Source organism: Micromys minutus, assembly GCF_963924665.1.
Source record: "Micromys minutus genome assembly, chromosome: 6".
Lineage (NCBI taxonomy): Eukaryota > Metazoa > Chordata > Mammalia > Rodentia > Muridae > Micromys > Micromys minutus.
In genome coordinates, this window is record NC_137975.1 from 74,890,897 (window position 1) to 74,906,548 (window position 15,652).

The 15,652-nt window shown below is 46.1% G+C and overlaps 1 protein-coding gene and 1 pseudogene across 5 annotated transcripts in view; one reads left to right on the plus strand and one right to left on the minus strand.

Moving 5' to 3' along the window:
- RIPOR2 (RHO family interacting cell polarization regulator 2) overlaps positions 1-15,652 on the plus strand; it is a gene marked incomplete at both ends in the record, with an annotated part of 209,797 nt that overhangs the window by 32,973 nt on the left and 161,172 nt on the right. The window lies entirely within an intron of this gene.
- LOC308421670 (uncharacterized protein C11orf98 homolog) lies at positions 13,430-13,900 on the minus strand (annotated as a pseudogene). Its single transcript has one exon. The product of its transcript is annotated as an uncharacterized protein C11orf98 homolog (transcript).

A 15,652-nucleotide genomic window follows, 5' to 3' on the forward strand; every position in this document is an offset into this window, starting at 1 on the left:
TTTTGTTTTGTTTTGTTTTTGTTTTTACATATTTTGAGTGTCAGGTGATGAAATTTAGGACCTCATATATACTAGACAAAGACCCTACTATAGAGTTGCATACTAACTCCAGTTTTCATTTAACCCCTCCCAATCCCCCAAGGAAAGCCCCCCCCCAAAAAAAATACTTCTGAGAGCTGTGGTTCCTAGAAAGTCTATTTCCTTGACCATTTTAAACATTATTATAATTGTCAAAGATGGAAAATGAAAAATACATAATATTTGGGTAGATCTTTTTTTCTGACAGGTGGTTGTACTTCCAATTGTTTTGTGTGTGTGTGTGTGTGTGTGTGTGTGTGTGTGTGTGTGTGTGTGTGTGTGTGTGTCTGCTTGTCTGTATGTGTACCATGGATATGCAGTGCCCACAGAGACCAGGAGGGGGAGCTGGAGTTATAAGCAGCTGTGAGCCTGGATCCTCGGAGAGAGCAGCAGGTGCTTTTAACCTCTCCATCCTCTGTTTGCCTACATTTTTATGAGTGTGCTTTATAATTTTATTCTCATCTACAAGATTGGTACACTTTTGTAGCTTCCAATAAGTAAATATTTTGTGGGGCTGGCACAATGGCTTAGTAGGTAAAGGTGCGTGCTTCCAAATTTGATCACCTGATCCCTGGGACTCACATTCCCACAAGGAGAAAGGAGACCCTTAAAAGCTGCTCTCTGATTGCTGCGTGTATGTGTGTGTGCCTGCGTTTATACACACTCAATCATACTAAATTACAGACTAAATGTAATTTTTAAAATGTAAAGGCAGTCCTGCAAGTAACTACATTATATGGTTATCTTTAGCTTCAGAGTAGATCTTGTTGGAGGCTGTGTTAGGGACTGTCCTTGTTTCTGTGACGAAAACAATTTAAGGAAGTAACGGCTTATTTTGTCTCATGGTTCATCACTGTGGGAAGGCACGGCAGCAGGAGCATGACTGGTTACAGCACATCCTCAGTCAGGAAGAGGGGGAGCAAACACTGGGCTTCAGTAACCTTTCTCCCTTTTCTCTTTGTGTTTGGTCCAGTGCTGGACTGTGCCGCCCACTCAGGATGGGTTTTCCCTCTTCAGTTAAACATCTCTGAAAATGTTTATGGTTATAAAAGTACATGGACACTTGTGCACTTGTGTGTGTGAGTGTGTGTGTGTGTGTGTGTGTGTGTGTGTGTTTTTACTGAATTCTTTGTGTAGAGCATCCCTAAGTCATGGTGTCTCTGGTTACCCTGAATAGATAGAACCGGTAGCCCATTTTTCTGAACTCATTAACTGGTCTCCTGCCAGGGAAGTGGAAAACATTGCCTAAGGAACACAGGAGCCCATACATTTTGTCTCTTTATGAGGGTGTTTATCATCCAGAGCTGGAATTGTTGCTCCTCTGCTGCTGGTCCAGGAAGCTGGGGAACAATGGGCGCCCTTCTTTGGGGTGCTAGGCTCACCAGTTAGGACCTGCTGCTCTCCTGCAGATTTCTCAAAGCTCTACGAAGAAGAAGAAGAAGAAGAAGAAGAAGAAGAAGAAGAAGAAGAAGAAGAAGAAGAAGAAGAAGAAGAAGAAGAAGAAGAAGAAGAAGAAGAAGAAGAAGAAGAAGAAGAAGAAGAAAGCTATCAAAAGGGGAAAATAACACAGGAAAAAGAAAAACCGAACCTAGAGATACTTTTCACATAAATAATACATTTATGTGAAATCTGTTGTTGCCCAGAGTTCAAGTTTAGGGATGTATATAGGTTCAGATACAAATTCAGGGTCCCTACATTCATGCGTTCACAATTCATTTCCTAACTAACTGAATGCTTGGTAAGCATCAGGCTGCACTGGGCTTGAAGCACGTCAGAGGACAGTGTCCCAGGTTTGAAAGACATGACAGTCAAGGAGGAAGAGAAATAAAGTCACCATATTGGGAGGAGTGATAGCTCAACATGAAGTTCCATGGATCCTAGTAACGCCATCTTGAAGGCTTCCAAGGTCAGGATTGGCTCCTAAAAGAAGCAGCCATCATCAAAAGTAAAAAGTATGGCCGAGGCAAGAAGACACAGTGAGAAGCCTCTGATCGGAACCAACATGTGCAAAGCACTAGAGAGGAGTGAGGCGCAGAGCAAAGTGAGGTCTGCACCAAGAAGACAAAGATGCTCAAGTGGGAACCGTGAGAGGCAGTTAGTTACAGCCAGAAACCAGAGGCAGCCACTGGACCCATTGGAGCATTAGTCCTCATGGGATCTCCCAGAGCAGCTGGGAGGGCGGGACTGGCTGATGCAATGCGTGTGCAGCCATCCCGGAGCGGGAGGCAAAAGGAAAAGCAATGGTTTCTATACTCATGGACCACAGAATTGTCCCTATTGGTGAACCCAGTGGAAGATCTTAATACAAATTCTACAGTCAGAACACAGGACTCCAGCTGAAACGCAGCTTTGGGGAAGAGTTTTTGCCTAGCATGGCCAACATTCTGGGTTCTTTCTAGAAAAAAAGAAAGCAAGTGTGAAGTGTGCAGGATCTGTTCTAGATTAACCCAGAGTCAGAAATCAAATAACAGACTATCTATGCTTTTTTTTTTGAGACATTTATTCTAGCAACCTAAACGTGCCGTGTTGTACAGAATGCCCCCGAACTCTGGAGAGCGGAGGACTGTAGGTAGCACTATCTCACCTGGTTCACGTGGTGCTGGGGCTGGAACCCAGGCCTTGTGCTGCTAGGCAAACATATTCTACCACCTGAGCTGCATCCCCGGCCCTCTAGCTTCTTAATATTTCATTTAATATTTTTTAGTCCATATTTCAGTCTAAAGACAAAACTGGAAAGATTAAGTATGAGTTTGTCAATGAAAGAAGCAAAAAAAAAAAAAAAAAAAAAAAAAAAAACAACCAAACAAACACAGAGAACTACTAAAAAGCCTTAAACAGAAAGACTTGGTCTGTGTCATGTTATTACAACAGGATCTCTGAGGCTGGGGGATTTACAAAGAAGAGAAGTTTAATACTTTTTTACAGTTTCTGGAATTTGGGAAGCCCATGGCTGAGAATTCCGTGTCTGGTGACAAAGATTCTTCTTGCAGCTCATCACATGGCCGACGAGACACAGACACGAGTCACTTCTTAAAGGTCCTTGTCCTCCCCGATGCATAGAGAGTTCAGAATTTGCTGCCACTTTACAAAAGGGTCACGGTTTATGGTATAGATGTGTGTGCTAGCTGCAAATGTGAGGTCTGATATGAACTGTTAAATATGCAATAAAAAAACATTGGGTTACTCGTCATCAAATTACCAGAGGAGCTGTTAGTAACTTTATAAAACGATTCACCAAAAATCCCTCCCTGTAAATGAGAAATCTGTATGGAAGTGTGTGTATCCATGTTCTGGTGGTAAATCTGAGTTTGTGTTATCCAAAAACATGTTCTTGTGGTTTCGCTAGCATCGTGTGTTTTTGTTAATATTCTCAGAGAATTGTTTGATCACATTGATGGCTGTCAATCACCACAGGGCATGAGTTACAGAGAGCATTGCCTTTCTATCCAAAGCACAGGGAAACAGATTGAGGAAACTGAGAGAAACAACTAAGCAAGAAAAGACTTGGCTGCATAGAATTCCACCATACCTTCTGTCTGACTTGGCTGCATAGAATTCCACCATACCTTCTGTCTGACTTGGCTGCATAGAATTCCACCATACCTTCTGTCTGGAAGTCTCCCCTTCAGAGCCACCACTCTGGGGAGAGCCTCTTGACAGCTTGTGTATTGTCAGGACCCAGAGCTAGCTCTGCTGAGACTTTTCTTGCTTTCTGCTTTCCCCGTTACGTCAGTTGGTGGCCCTGTAACTTGAGCCCATGTGCAAACCACCCAGAGAATGTCTTAAAACAAACGGTAGATTCAAGAGGGCTAGAGCAACTGCCACAGATGCTGGCCGTGGGGCCCATACTCAGAGAACGCTACTCTAAGCTGAGATTTGCTTTGAGACTCAAATGTGGAAGTAGATTGCCCTAGAGTTTGCTAAGAAACACAGTTACCCACCTAACCAGTTGTTCTTCATGGAGGTTACCTTATCCCAAAAGTATATTAGGACACATCTGGACATATTCAGTTGTAAAATGGTGTGTGTGTGTGTGTGTGTGTGTGTGTGTGTGTGTGTGAATTGTAAAATGGGGTGGGTATGTGGGTGGGTGTGTGCACACACCCTATAGGGTGCTATTGTCATCTGCTGAACAGAGACCAGAGATTCTTTGAAACATCCTACAGTGTAATAATAGGTGGCCTCAGAAACAAGAAATGTCAGCTCCCTAATCTAAACCAACCAATCTGGAGACCATGGTCATTACACTTGTGTGGAGACCATAGTTCCTTGAAAAACCAAGGCTCTGTCTATACAAAATACTATTCCACCACTTCCCAGTGCCCAGCTCAGTGTTTACAACACAGTGGGTACACAAGAAAAGCTGCTTATAGTCAACACTTGGGTCATTTAAACTCCAGGGTCTCAGTATTCCCCACACATCAGAACGGCCTGGGAATTACAAGGCGCGGCGGCGGGGGGGTGGGGGGGGAATTCCGATTTCATTTTTCTGTGCTCTGACCAGAGCAACCCTCTCACAATGAGAGTTCGTAAGGCTCCTCCAGTGAGAACGCAGTGAGCAGAAGCTGGAAACCCCTGCAAACCAAGCCTGCTAGTCCCTCATCTAGAGCAGAAGCCGGGAGTGTGCCATGCCAGTCACCCCTGCGCCACCGTGGGCTGTGGATTATGTAATGGACAGGAACAAAGCTGAGAAGCCGAGAGGCTGCACCTTCATAGTACAAGGAGCAAGTCAGCTATGAACGGCACAGTAAGGGGCTGTGACGGGCACACGTGTAGTGTACCAGGGCCACACCGAAGACGTGTCACGAGAGAGAAAGAGAATTACCCTGGGCCGGGGGACAGTTGGGTAAAGGTTTCTGGAGGTGACATTCTCTCAGCTGGGTGTTGCTGAGTGAAGTCAAGTGTACAGGCATGGGCTGGACTGACGGGTGTTAGTCAGAAAAAGTACATGAGGGGAGGATGTGCCGGATAGAGGTGAGGCCACTCACGATGGGTTTTATGCATGAAGTCTGAATGGTCTGGGAAGAGAAGGCCTCCCCACGATGCTTACCCATCACAAATGGTGTTTAAGCAGAGAAGCGATTGGCATTTACAGGATACCCACACCCTGGCCATGCTTGGGTCATAACTGTGAAATGAACAGGGTGCTTTCAGTTACAGTCTAGGTGGCCAGTGCTTGTGACAAGCACCCCCAGCTAATTTCCCTCCTGCTCCAGGGCCCGGAGTTCAGAGAATAATGAGTTCTACAAAAGAATGCAGCAGACTCCAGAGATTGGCCTGGCTGGCCAGCGCCTGCCCTACGGTCATGTCCCCTTCTGCCCTCCTGAAATACTGTCACTGACTACAACAAGACGAGTCCCATCTTTCTGACCACTTCTCCATTCCTGGAGATGGACCCTTTTGGACCAATTTGTTTTCTCCTTGACAACCACTTTGGCCCTACCTCCCATGCAGCCACATCTACCCCTCCAGGGCCTCTCTGCGCCCTGCCCATAGCAGGGCAGGAGCTGTGTTGATGGAGACCCAATCTGTAGCTCAAAGGCCAGTCCATAGAAACCAGGCAGAGGGCAAGTTGTAAGGACAGGGAAGAAAGAAAGGGGAGCCCCCCACCCCCTAAATTCTGAGGTAAGGATTTCAGCTCAATTTAGCTGGTGCCTGACTTATGCTCATAAGTACCCACCCTCTGCGGGTCTCTTCTCCCCCTTCCTTCACCTCTCTTGTTCTTCCCTATTGGACAGTAGAGAATATAAGAAAGATAGCAGCCTAGCGAGCGGACCAGGACCTCTGTAACCTTTACCTTAAAAGTAAGTCCTTATGTAAGGAAAGTTTGATATTAAAAAAAAATAATAGGCAGGAAAGAGTGGGGGTGTCTATTGTTGATAAAGGTGGGCTTACTCTTGCTGCTCTGAGTGTTGTTCATCTGCCTTTGAAAGGAAATGTGACATGGTTGTTCTTAACCTTTAATCCGGGACTGAACCACACAAAAGGCAAAGATGTCCTTGGGGCATTATCACAGGCACTAACCACAGACAAGTTAAATCCTAATAGCTGAAGTGCCTGCTTAAATTGGGGCATGTCAACAGAACTCAGCCTCAGAACTCAGAACTCCGTCAGTGTGTTTCATGAAGCCAAGGACGAGTTTTTTTGTAGAGCACAGTATGATGAGGTGGGAGGAGCTACCTCAGCAGGTGCTGGGGTATCCCTTTCCCCAAGGTACCAGCCAGGTCTAGTATAGAATAGAGTTTATTGGGGGACATGGGAGGGGGCCGTGAGGAGGGAGTAGAGGCAGAGGAAAAAGCAGACACAGAAGGACAGAGAAAAAGAGGTCAGCCAGAAACTTGTGGAGGGAGGGGGAGAGGGAGAAAGGGGTCAGAAAGAGAGAGAAGGGAGGTTTCATTTCTCAAAGCCAGCAGCTGATTCTCCCCTTTCCCAAGAGGTTTACTGCAACCTGAAAATACTGTGTTCATGTGACTAGTAGTTATATTGCTCTCCAGATCCCCTTTTGCAGTTGTGGCTCTTTAGTTGTGGTCTTTAACCTTAGCTCTCTCATTTGCGTTCTTCCTCACAGGATGGTGGCCCAACTGGCCTCTTAACATCTGTCTCACTCTTGCCTGTCAGAATGTGGATGTGAAAATGTTGGTCAGGCTTAATGCAGGTCTCTAGGAGTGCGCAGCCTGAAGCCCCACTAGTCTCTGGCCAAAGGTTTTCCTGTTGATGGTGTTTGTTTTGGTTTGGTTTCTGTTTCTTTTGAAGGGTTTTGTAGTTCTGACTAACACAGAATTCACCATGTAGAGCAGTCTGGTGTTGAATGCACAGAGCTGCCTGCACGTGCCTTCCCAGTGCTGGGGTTAAAGGTGTGCCACCAAGTCTAGCTCCAGACAAGATTTTTGAGAAGATTCCTAATTTGGTTGGTGGTTGAGCTGTGTGGTCCTAGAATTTCTTCTAACACAGAGTCCTCACTTTTATGCAGAGAGGTTGCTGCTATTTAAATGCAAATTCAAACAAATAGTAGGTTTTTATTTTCCAGGTATAGTGATATGTGCCTTTAATGTACTGGGGATGTGGACACAGGGAATCACTAGCCAGCCCAGCCCAGCCCAGCCAAGCCCAGCCCAGCCCAGCCAAGCCAAGCCCAGCCCAGCCAAGCCCAGCCCAGTTGGCAAGTTCTCTAAGTTACAAACTCATGGCTTCAATGCATGTATGAACACACATACACACGCACACACACATATTCATGCATGCACACACGCATTCACGCACAGGGACAGAAAGAGACGCAGAATGAATGAATGAATGAATGAATGAATGAATGAATGAGTGAGTGAGTGAGTTTGAGTTGTGGTTTGCCAAGTCTGTGGATAAGCAGAAGCATTCAGAGGCTCTGCATTTGGCTCCATAAGCACAAAACAGCTCAGGAAGCCCTCCCCTTGTCCCTCTCACACACACATTGATGCAGCAGAGGATGCCTGCCTCCTGCTCTGTCTCTCTCTCCTCCCTGCTCAGCTTTCCCACTGGTGGCTCCCGGTGAGCCCCCATCCCTGCCTGACAGCAGTTTAGTTTTCTCCCTCGCCCTCTTTCATAGCAGCACACACTAGCTACCTATCTCCCAGCATTTAAAATTCCCGTTTCTTCTTCCTGACATCTAGCTAAGGTGAAGACAATTAATCCGTGCCACACAGCTGTTCAGACAGCCCACAGGCGCTCAACCTGGAAACCGTCTTCCGTAATTAATTCGGAAGCACAGAAATGGGAATCTTAAGTCTGCTTTTCAGGCAAACTGAGGCAGCAGAGTGGGGAGACATCTTCCTCCTAGTTCTGATGTGCTGACAGCTGTCCTCAGGACCACATCTGTGGGTATTTTAAAACAACGCCTCTGGCTTGGTGGTGGTTTAGTTGGCTTACAGAAAATTGAAATTTGAGCTATCACCATTGTTTTAAACTATGAGGCTTTGCATAGAAAGCCAGCTTTTAGGGGTCTCTTGAAGATGTGGCAAGCCCAGACCAGCATTTCATAGGGATTGACCTTTGTGTTATCACTGGCAGACTGACTGTCGGTCGGTCAGTCGCTTGGTTGGTTGTTTGGTTGGCAGGTTCCCATGGACAAACCAGAGAGCCTTGTGCAAACTAGGCAAGTGCTTTTCTGCTGACCTACTCGGAGCTGTCGCACACCATATATAGACAAGAAGAGTGTCACATCTCTTGCCACTCCCCAAAAGACTGGGGGATTGTGGCCGCATGTCCTGACACCCTACCTTGGTCCCATCTTACCCTCCTGGCTTCTGAGAGCCACTCCACTTTAAAGATGACACACCTCACTCCTGTTTCAAGGTGGCAGGGGGTCATAAAATTCACTGTGCACCCTGAGCAGCTCCAGTGTCGACAGGAAACTGGTCTCACTGGGTCACACTTGCTGTGTTGTTTCCCAGGGGATGACACGAAGCATGCCTGGGCTTCACAGTGACTCCAGGCCAGCCTGCTGAGCATGAGGAATGCCCCAAACTACACTGTTAAAGATAGATGGTGACTGACCCTCAAACTTTAAATGTTCACCAAAACATCGAAAGCCCTTTCTGAGCCATCCGTGTCTGGGAGTAATGGACGTAATTAACACTTGTTTACTAGGTTGCAATTTAAGACATTCAAAACTTGTAATTTAGAAACATTCTAAATTGGGGCTGGAGGGATGGCTCAGCAGTTAGGAGCATTGACTGTCCTTACAGAGGACCTGGGTTTGATTTGCCAACACCTAATGGTAGTTTACAACTATAACTCCAGGGAATCCAGCACCCTGTTCTGAGCCTCTGGGAGCACCAGGCATGCATGTGGTACATAGATAAACGTGTAAATGCCTCCTCAGAGGCTCTGCCAGAGCCAAACTGATACAGATGAGGATGCTCGCAGCTAACCATCAGACTGAACACAGGGACCCCAGTGAGCTAGAGAAAGGACTGAAGGAGCCGAAAGGGTCTGCAATCCTGTGAGAAGAACAATATTATCAACCAACCAAACCTTCCACAGCTTTCAGGAACTAAAACACCAACCAATGAGTTCACATAGAGAGACCCATGGCCCCCGGTGCATATGTAGCAGAGGATGGCATTGTCTGGCATCAATGAGAGGAGAGGCCTTTGGTCCAACAAAAACTTGTTTTCCCAATGTAAGGGAATGCCAAGGCGCTGAGGTTAGAGAGAGTAGTTGGGAGAGGGAGCACCTTCATGGAGGCAAGAGGAAGGGAGGAGGGGGGAACGAGAGTGGGAGAAAAGGGAATAACATTTGAAATGTAAATACAGAGAATATCCAATTAAAAAAGAGGGGGAGCCAAAAAAAAATCCATGTAGATAAAACACCCATACACATAATTTTTTAAAATTTCAGAGTTAAATTGATCAAAACCAGACTAGACTCTCCTTGACATCTGTCTAATTTACAATGTAGCAAGCATCTTTTCTAATACCTGTGTAAGCTGCCATCCTTTCCTCTTTCAAAACAATAATTAATTCGTGGGGCTGGGCTGCACATTCGTCACAATGGAGGTCAGCAGACAGCTTTTCAGGAGTCAGTTGCCTTCCTCTGGCTTGGAGCACAGGGGCCCCACTCAAGCTGTTAGGCTCAGCAGCAGGCTCCTTTACCCACTGAGCCATCTTGTCACCAGCCTATCCCCTCCTTCAGTGAGGGTCAGCCTCCAGTTCACTCTTCAGTGGGCTTTCAGTGCCACAGAATATACCTGACTGGTCTCTGAGGGCTGTCAAAACATCAGGTTTTACATTATCCAGTGGCAAGTACCTTCCTCTGCTCAGCCACCTGACACCCATCCACTCATTCTTCTTGGTGTTTTGGGACAGGGCCTTGCTAAGTAGGTCTCATTGAGCTTGAACTAACTCACAAATCCCCCTGCCTCAGTCTCCTGAGTGCTGAGATTATAGGCATACTCCACTACACCCATCTGAGATCATAAGGTTAGGATTTTCCTCCGAGATGTCTTCCGTCTTTTTCTCATTGGTAACTGTGTGGGCTTAGCTTCCTCTGACTATATGGCCAGAGTGGAAGCGTCAACCCCATGGCCAGCCAAGATGGCTGGAGCACCACAGCAGGTCACTTCAAAGGCTGCCTTCCAGAACTGTCCCTGTGGTTCTGCTTTTGTTCCCAGTCACCTCTACCGGCCTGCTTCCTCTTTTTATTTTTAAGTTCTTTAAAAATAAAATCTCTTGGTTATTTTTTTGAAACTTTTCGTACATGCATACACTGGTCATGTCCACCCCCAGTTCCCCTTCAGCTTTCCCCCAGACACTTCTAATGTGTCTTCTTCCCACCTTCCGGTCCTCTCTGGACTTTGCTTTTCTTCTTGTAGGCCACGGAGTCCCAGCGGAATGTTGCCTGATGTTCTGACCTCGGCTTGCAGTGGTGCCATAGCTGCAGGATGTACCGCCATGTCATGCCTAGAAGACAGGATGTCACAGTATCCTGCTCCTCCTCCCGCTCTCACACCCTTTCCATCCTCTCTGCTGTGGTGTTCCCTGAGCTTTGGGGGACGCTACAGATGTCCTAGTTAGGGCGAGCACTCAGCCATCACTTTTTCTCGGTAGTTATCAATCTCTACCCCAACTGCTTCCTCCTGCCGAAGAAGCTTCGGCTTGGCCTGCTTCCTCTCTCAACAATGCTGCCTGTCACAAGTCATGGGGGTTCACCTTTGCAAGGCCAGGAGGCACCACCACTATACCCTTTGCTGTCTACGCCATGGCAGAGGCAAAAGCCAGTCACCCCCAGTCTCCTGGTGGGTCATGGTGGTGATGCATGCCTGCTACTTCTGAGGAGCACACGTGAATGTTTGGGGTTCCAAGTTACTCATTGTTACTAAACATGGCAGTGAGGCCTATGCTGTGGAGCTGGGGGATACCCAACTAAGGAACAAACGCAAACACAAACAAACAGCACAAGGATCCTTTGTAGAATCTAAGATTTAGAATGAAAAGTCGAGGTCGCCCCACCAAGCGGCTTCCAAGGGAGGGCATTCTCAGAGAGTGTCCCGTCTTGGGATTATTTGTAGAGCCCATGAGAACCCAACTCCCAAGCCCCGTTCCTAGTTCTTGCCAGACACCTGTTAATACCATACTCAGACCTGTTAATGCCACACTCAGAGGACAGGCAGCTGCTGGTGGCTAGAAGCAGAACTGAAGCTCTGCCTGCTAATTCTCCACTTTGCGGTCTCCAATCAGCCTAGAAACAAGCAACAAGGAGAGGGCTGTGGGCTGCCTCCTTAGGAAGATCTGGAATGAGCAGTGAGCCCGGCTCACCTAGCAGGTCTGTTGGCAAGCTGACTCTTGGCTGCCAGGTTTCCCTCCAGATCTTTGTGCTGAGGTTTGGCTAGAGACCTGGGAAGAAGAGGTCGCCATCAGTTGGATCACTACTTAATCTGGACACGGAGAGCTCTCCCCGCACGCTGAGGATCCACTGAGATCTAACTGATCTCCACTTGTGGGATGTTACAGATGGCCTTTGGCCATTGTGCATATACGTATGTCTTTGGGGACACAGTATGGGGACATGGTCCAAGTAATTAGCTAGTGGAGGTTTCTAGAATTCATGTATATGCGGTACTTAGCTATAATGTCTCTCCCAGTATGCTTACCTCAGAAGGCTTCCCACAGAAGGCTCACAGACACAGTTAAGATTCTCAGGTCACATAGCTGGGGGGTGGGGCCACACATACATGAATGTGCCACGCTGGCCCTGTGTGTCCAGAGGCCAGAGCAGGAGGAGGTCAGGAGCTGTCTCCTGCTGAACAAGACCCTCACTGTTTTGAAGAGGAGAGGCTGGCCGGCCAGCAAGCTCTTAGGATCTGCTGTATCCATCCCCTAACACTGGGATTACAAACGCATGCAGCCATATCTGTTTTTCTTTGTTGGTTGGTTGGTTGTTGATTTACATGGATGCCAGGCCATCAAACTCAGGTCCTTGTGACTACAAAGCAAGTGCTCTGTCTACTCCACCTACCTCCTACCTAAAACTTTAAATCAATTAAGAAGTAACTAAGAGATCTGGTGACAAATCCCACAGGTGAGAAGGAAGGTCTGTACTAACTGAGGTCAGTCTTTACCCCATGTTCTGCCCCATCAGCCAACACCCATGATACTATGGTGTCAACAGCCAAATGACCTTTCGGTAAGCTCCACAGGCAGAAAGTGCCCGGGGTTGATGACATCAAGGACAGACACAAGCTTGGCCTTGCCAAAGCCTTAGATCGGTGATTAGACTTAGTACCTCACATCAGCCACATTGGGTAGCACCAGAGGTTGGCCAGATACATTGCCGTATGACACTGAGTGACTGCTATATTCTTACAGCCTCTTTGATATGACAAGATATCTCGACAGAAGCAATTTAAAGAGGGGGTCGTTTATTTAGCTCAGGCTTGACAGGATCTAGTCCTCCATGGTTGGAAGGCATGGTGGGATAAACATGAGCAGGAGGCTGGCCACGTTGAATTTGAGTCAGGAAGCAGAGAAAGGTGAATTCTGATGTTGAGTTTGCTTTCTCCTTTTTTATTCAGTTCAGAACTAGTAGCCCAAGGGATGCAGCCACCCACATTCATGGTGGGTCTTCCCTGTTCAGGTTAACTTTTCTAGAAACACACTCGACAGACATGGCCAGAAGTATGTTTCCATGGTGATACTAAACGCAGTCAAATTACAGTGAAAATTAACTGTCAAAAGTACTCATGTATGTCGTGAGTACTCTGAGTATACGTTCATATTTTGTACTTCATATGCATCACATATATTTACTTCTAAAGTACATCATATATATTCATGATCCCATGAATTTCAGTGTTCTCTGGCCACGCCCATTCCTTTCTATCTTTTTAGCATGTATGTTAAATTCTCTATTTATGCTCATCTTTACTTAGTATACCTCATCAGTTTTATTCCCCAAACTTGGTTTATTCTACAAATGTAATCAAATGATGAAACAAATGAACAGAAGTTAGAAAGCTAAATTCTTGCCTCCTAACAGACTATACTGATGAGCTTGAACTCTAAACTATCAAGGTGGGAGTGGTGACTTGCGAACCCAACCCTCGGTTTACAGAGGCAGGAGGACTGCCGCAAGTTTGAATGTAGTCTGAGATGCGTAGAGGGCTCCAGGAGAGCCATGCTACATCAGAGACCCTATTCAAAAAAACAAACAAAAGTGACCAAACTAAAACTATGATTGTCATAGAAAACAAGGTGGGGACATCATCTTTCTGTTTTTAAAGAACTAAAGCTTTATTACAAAAGGAGTTAACTTCTAGAGAGGCCCTCTCCAGTCTTTCTGTGTCCTCTTCCTTCCAAATATGTACCTCCAGTGGAGGTCAAGGGTCCGTCATAGAAGAGGCGTCTGGGAGAATGAAATATGGTAACATTTTTTTCCAAAGTCCTCCAAATTCTTCTAGGTGCTGTTGAGAATCTTCTGGTAGAAGAGATGGGGATTTTAGGTCTTCAAGATCCTCCATATCTAGGTCCTGGTGAGCTTTTATCTTCTGTCGTTTGGGCTGTGGCTGACTAGTCCTGGTTGACTTGGAGGGGACTTCCTCTTCCATGGCTGCTTCTCCTTTCAGGCAAATCGAATTTGCTGCAAGAGTTCCCAGTGCTCCTTCCCAGATAGTGTGATTTTGGCACGTGCACTGGACGCCCGCTTCTTGAAGTGGTGCCTCGTAGCCAGACCTTCGTCTGTCACAGCCCCGACCACCTGGCGCTTCCCTTGCAGATCCCTGCTTAGTACACTTGAACAAGTTTCTCAGCTCCATCCGGGAACGATTGCTCTTTTCTCCTGGAGATGCCATTGCTACACTCAAGGCTCACTCCCCGGGAATAGCATCTTCGAAGGAGTCTAATCACTTCCACAGAAGTGTGATGCACTCTAGTCACAACCTATCCACTTATACAGATACAAGGAAAATGAGGACAATTAACGTTAGCGCCAAGGTTGTTCATCTACTCCTGTTCCCTAGACCATGAGCCTTAGGAAATGCCCCAACCCAGGAAGCACATATTAATGGTGTTTCATATCTGTGAAGATAAAGTATCCTTTTGGCATTGACTGCTCCTGTTGATTTATATTTTGGTCACTTTTATCGTAAATGTTGCTTGAAGTTTTGGAAAGAATATTAACCTATCTGAACTGATTTAATCTGGTAGGACTAGAAGACCTTTGTCTTTTCAGGATGGTGAGAAATTGTTTTCTAAAGCTACATATTACAACATAGATGAATATATTTATGGTTTAACTAGTATACATCACTCTGTCAGCCCTGAGTTTGATGTTCAACACCAAGAAAGATAAACCCAAACCAGAAAGTAGTATGCATACAGACATAATTCATCATGCGCCCCCTCTGTGTGTTTGTGTGTATGTGTGGGGGGTAATGTGTGTGTTACGAAGGACTGAACTCGAGACCTCTTGCATGCTAGGCACTGAACTTTGTTCCCTGCACTGGTACCGTTCCCTTTGATATAACCTTTCATTGTAAGAAAGTCCTGTAGTCACAAGTGAGGGCTTCATCTCTGACACAGAACGCTTTGTTGTATCCAGCTGCTTTCGTGAGTATCAATATACTAAAAGGGATGGGTAAAGAACTGCGACTAAAAAAATAATAAAGCTACAGTTCTACGCAGAAATGGCAATCAATAGATCATGAATTTTCTATATAATCTTTTAGTCTTTGGGTTTCCATGAGAATTTACCAAATTTCTTTCCAAGATATTTTTCTGAAATCAGTGGGGTCAGCTGGGACAAGATGCCGGTAGGAATCATATTCAACTGAGAGACAAATGTTGGTAGAACCCCAATGGGGTAACCTATAGCCAATCAGAGGCGGTGGACCTAGGTGACCACTCCAGACATGAGCTCTGCAGTGATGTCTCCCTGAAAACCCCAGCTAAGTTCTGGGAAGAGCGTGGCAGATGTAGGGATCGTCTCTATGGAGATTCTTTGGTGCTTCCTTTAAAACCTAATTTGAGAGCCACTGTTTGAAGCAGGGACTCTGAGATGACTATGAGGGAGAAATGGGAGCATCTATCATGGAGAAGATAGTTCAGGACTGGTTAAATTAATTGGCATTATCAATATGGAATATAAAAATCTTCTGTTTGGCTTCAGTCTTGTCTCTGGGGACTTCTGGTTCACCCAACGGGACACATGCTACACTTGCTCCTGAATAAGAAGGCAGGGGACAAAGTGAATTTGGGGGCAATATAATGTCAGTCTTGTCTTGTGAGCATTGCACACACCAGATTGTTGGTAATATTATATGCCTTACATTAGCACTGCTCTAAGAAAATAAATGTCTTCTCCGGTTTCTTTGCCAAATCTTTTGCCTTTTACTAGAAGTGATTTTTCTCAGTGTGTGAGTTGAGCCTTTTCATGTTGCTGGTAAGACTCTGTGTTCTGTGACCTATGGGACAGATTGCCTTCTGATGTTACAGCCACCATTCTGTGCCCTCCATTCTGCATCTGAGGATTCAGACAACCTCAGATGGGGAGTATCTGCCTCTGCATTGAGTGTGTCATTCCCTAACAAAACACTCCAACAATC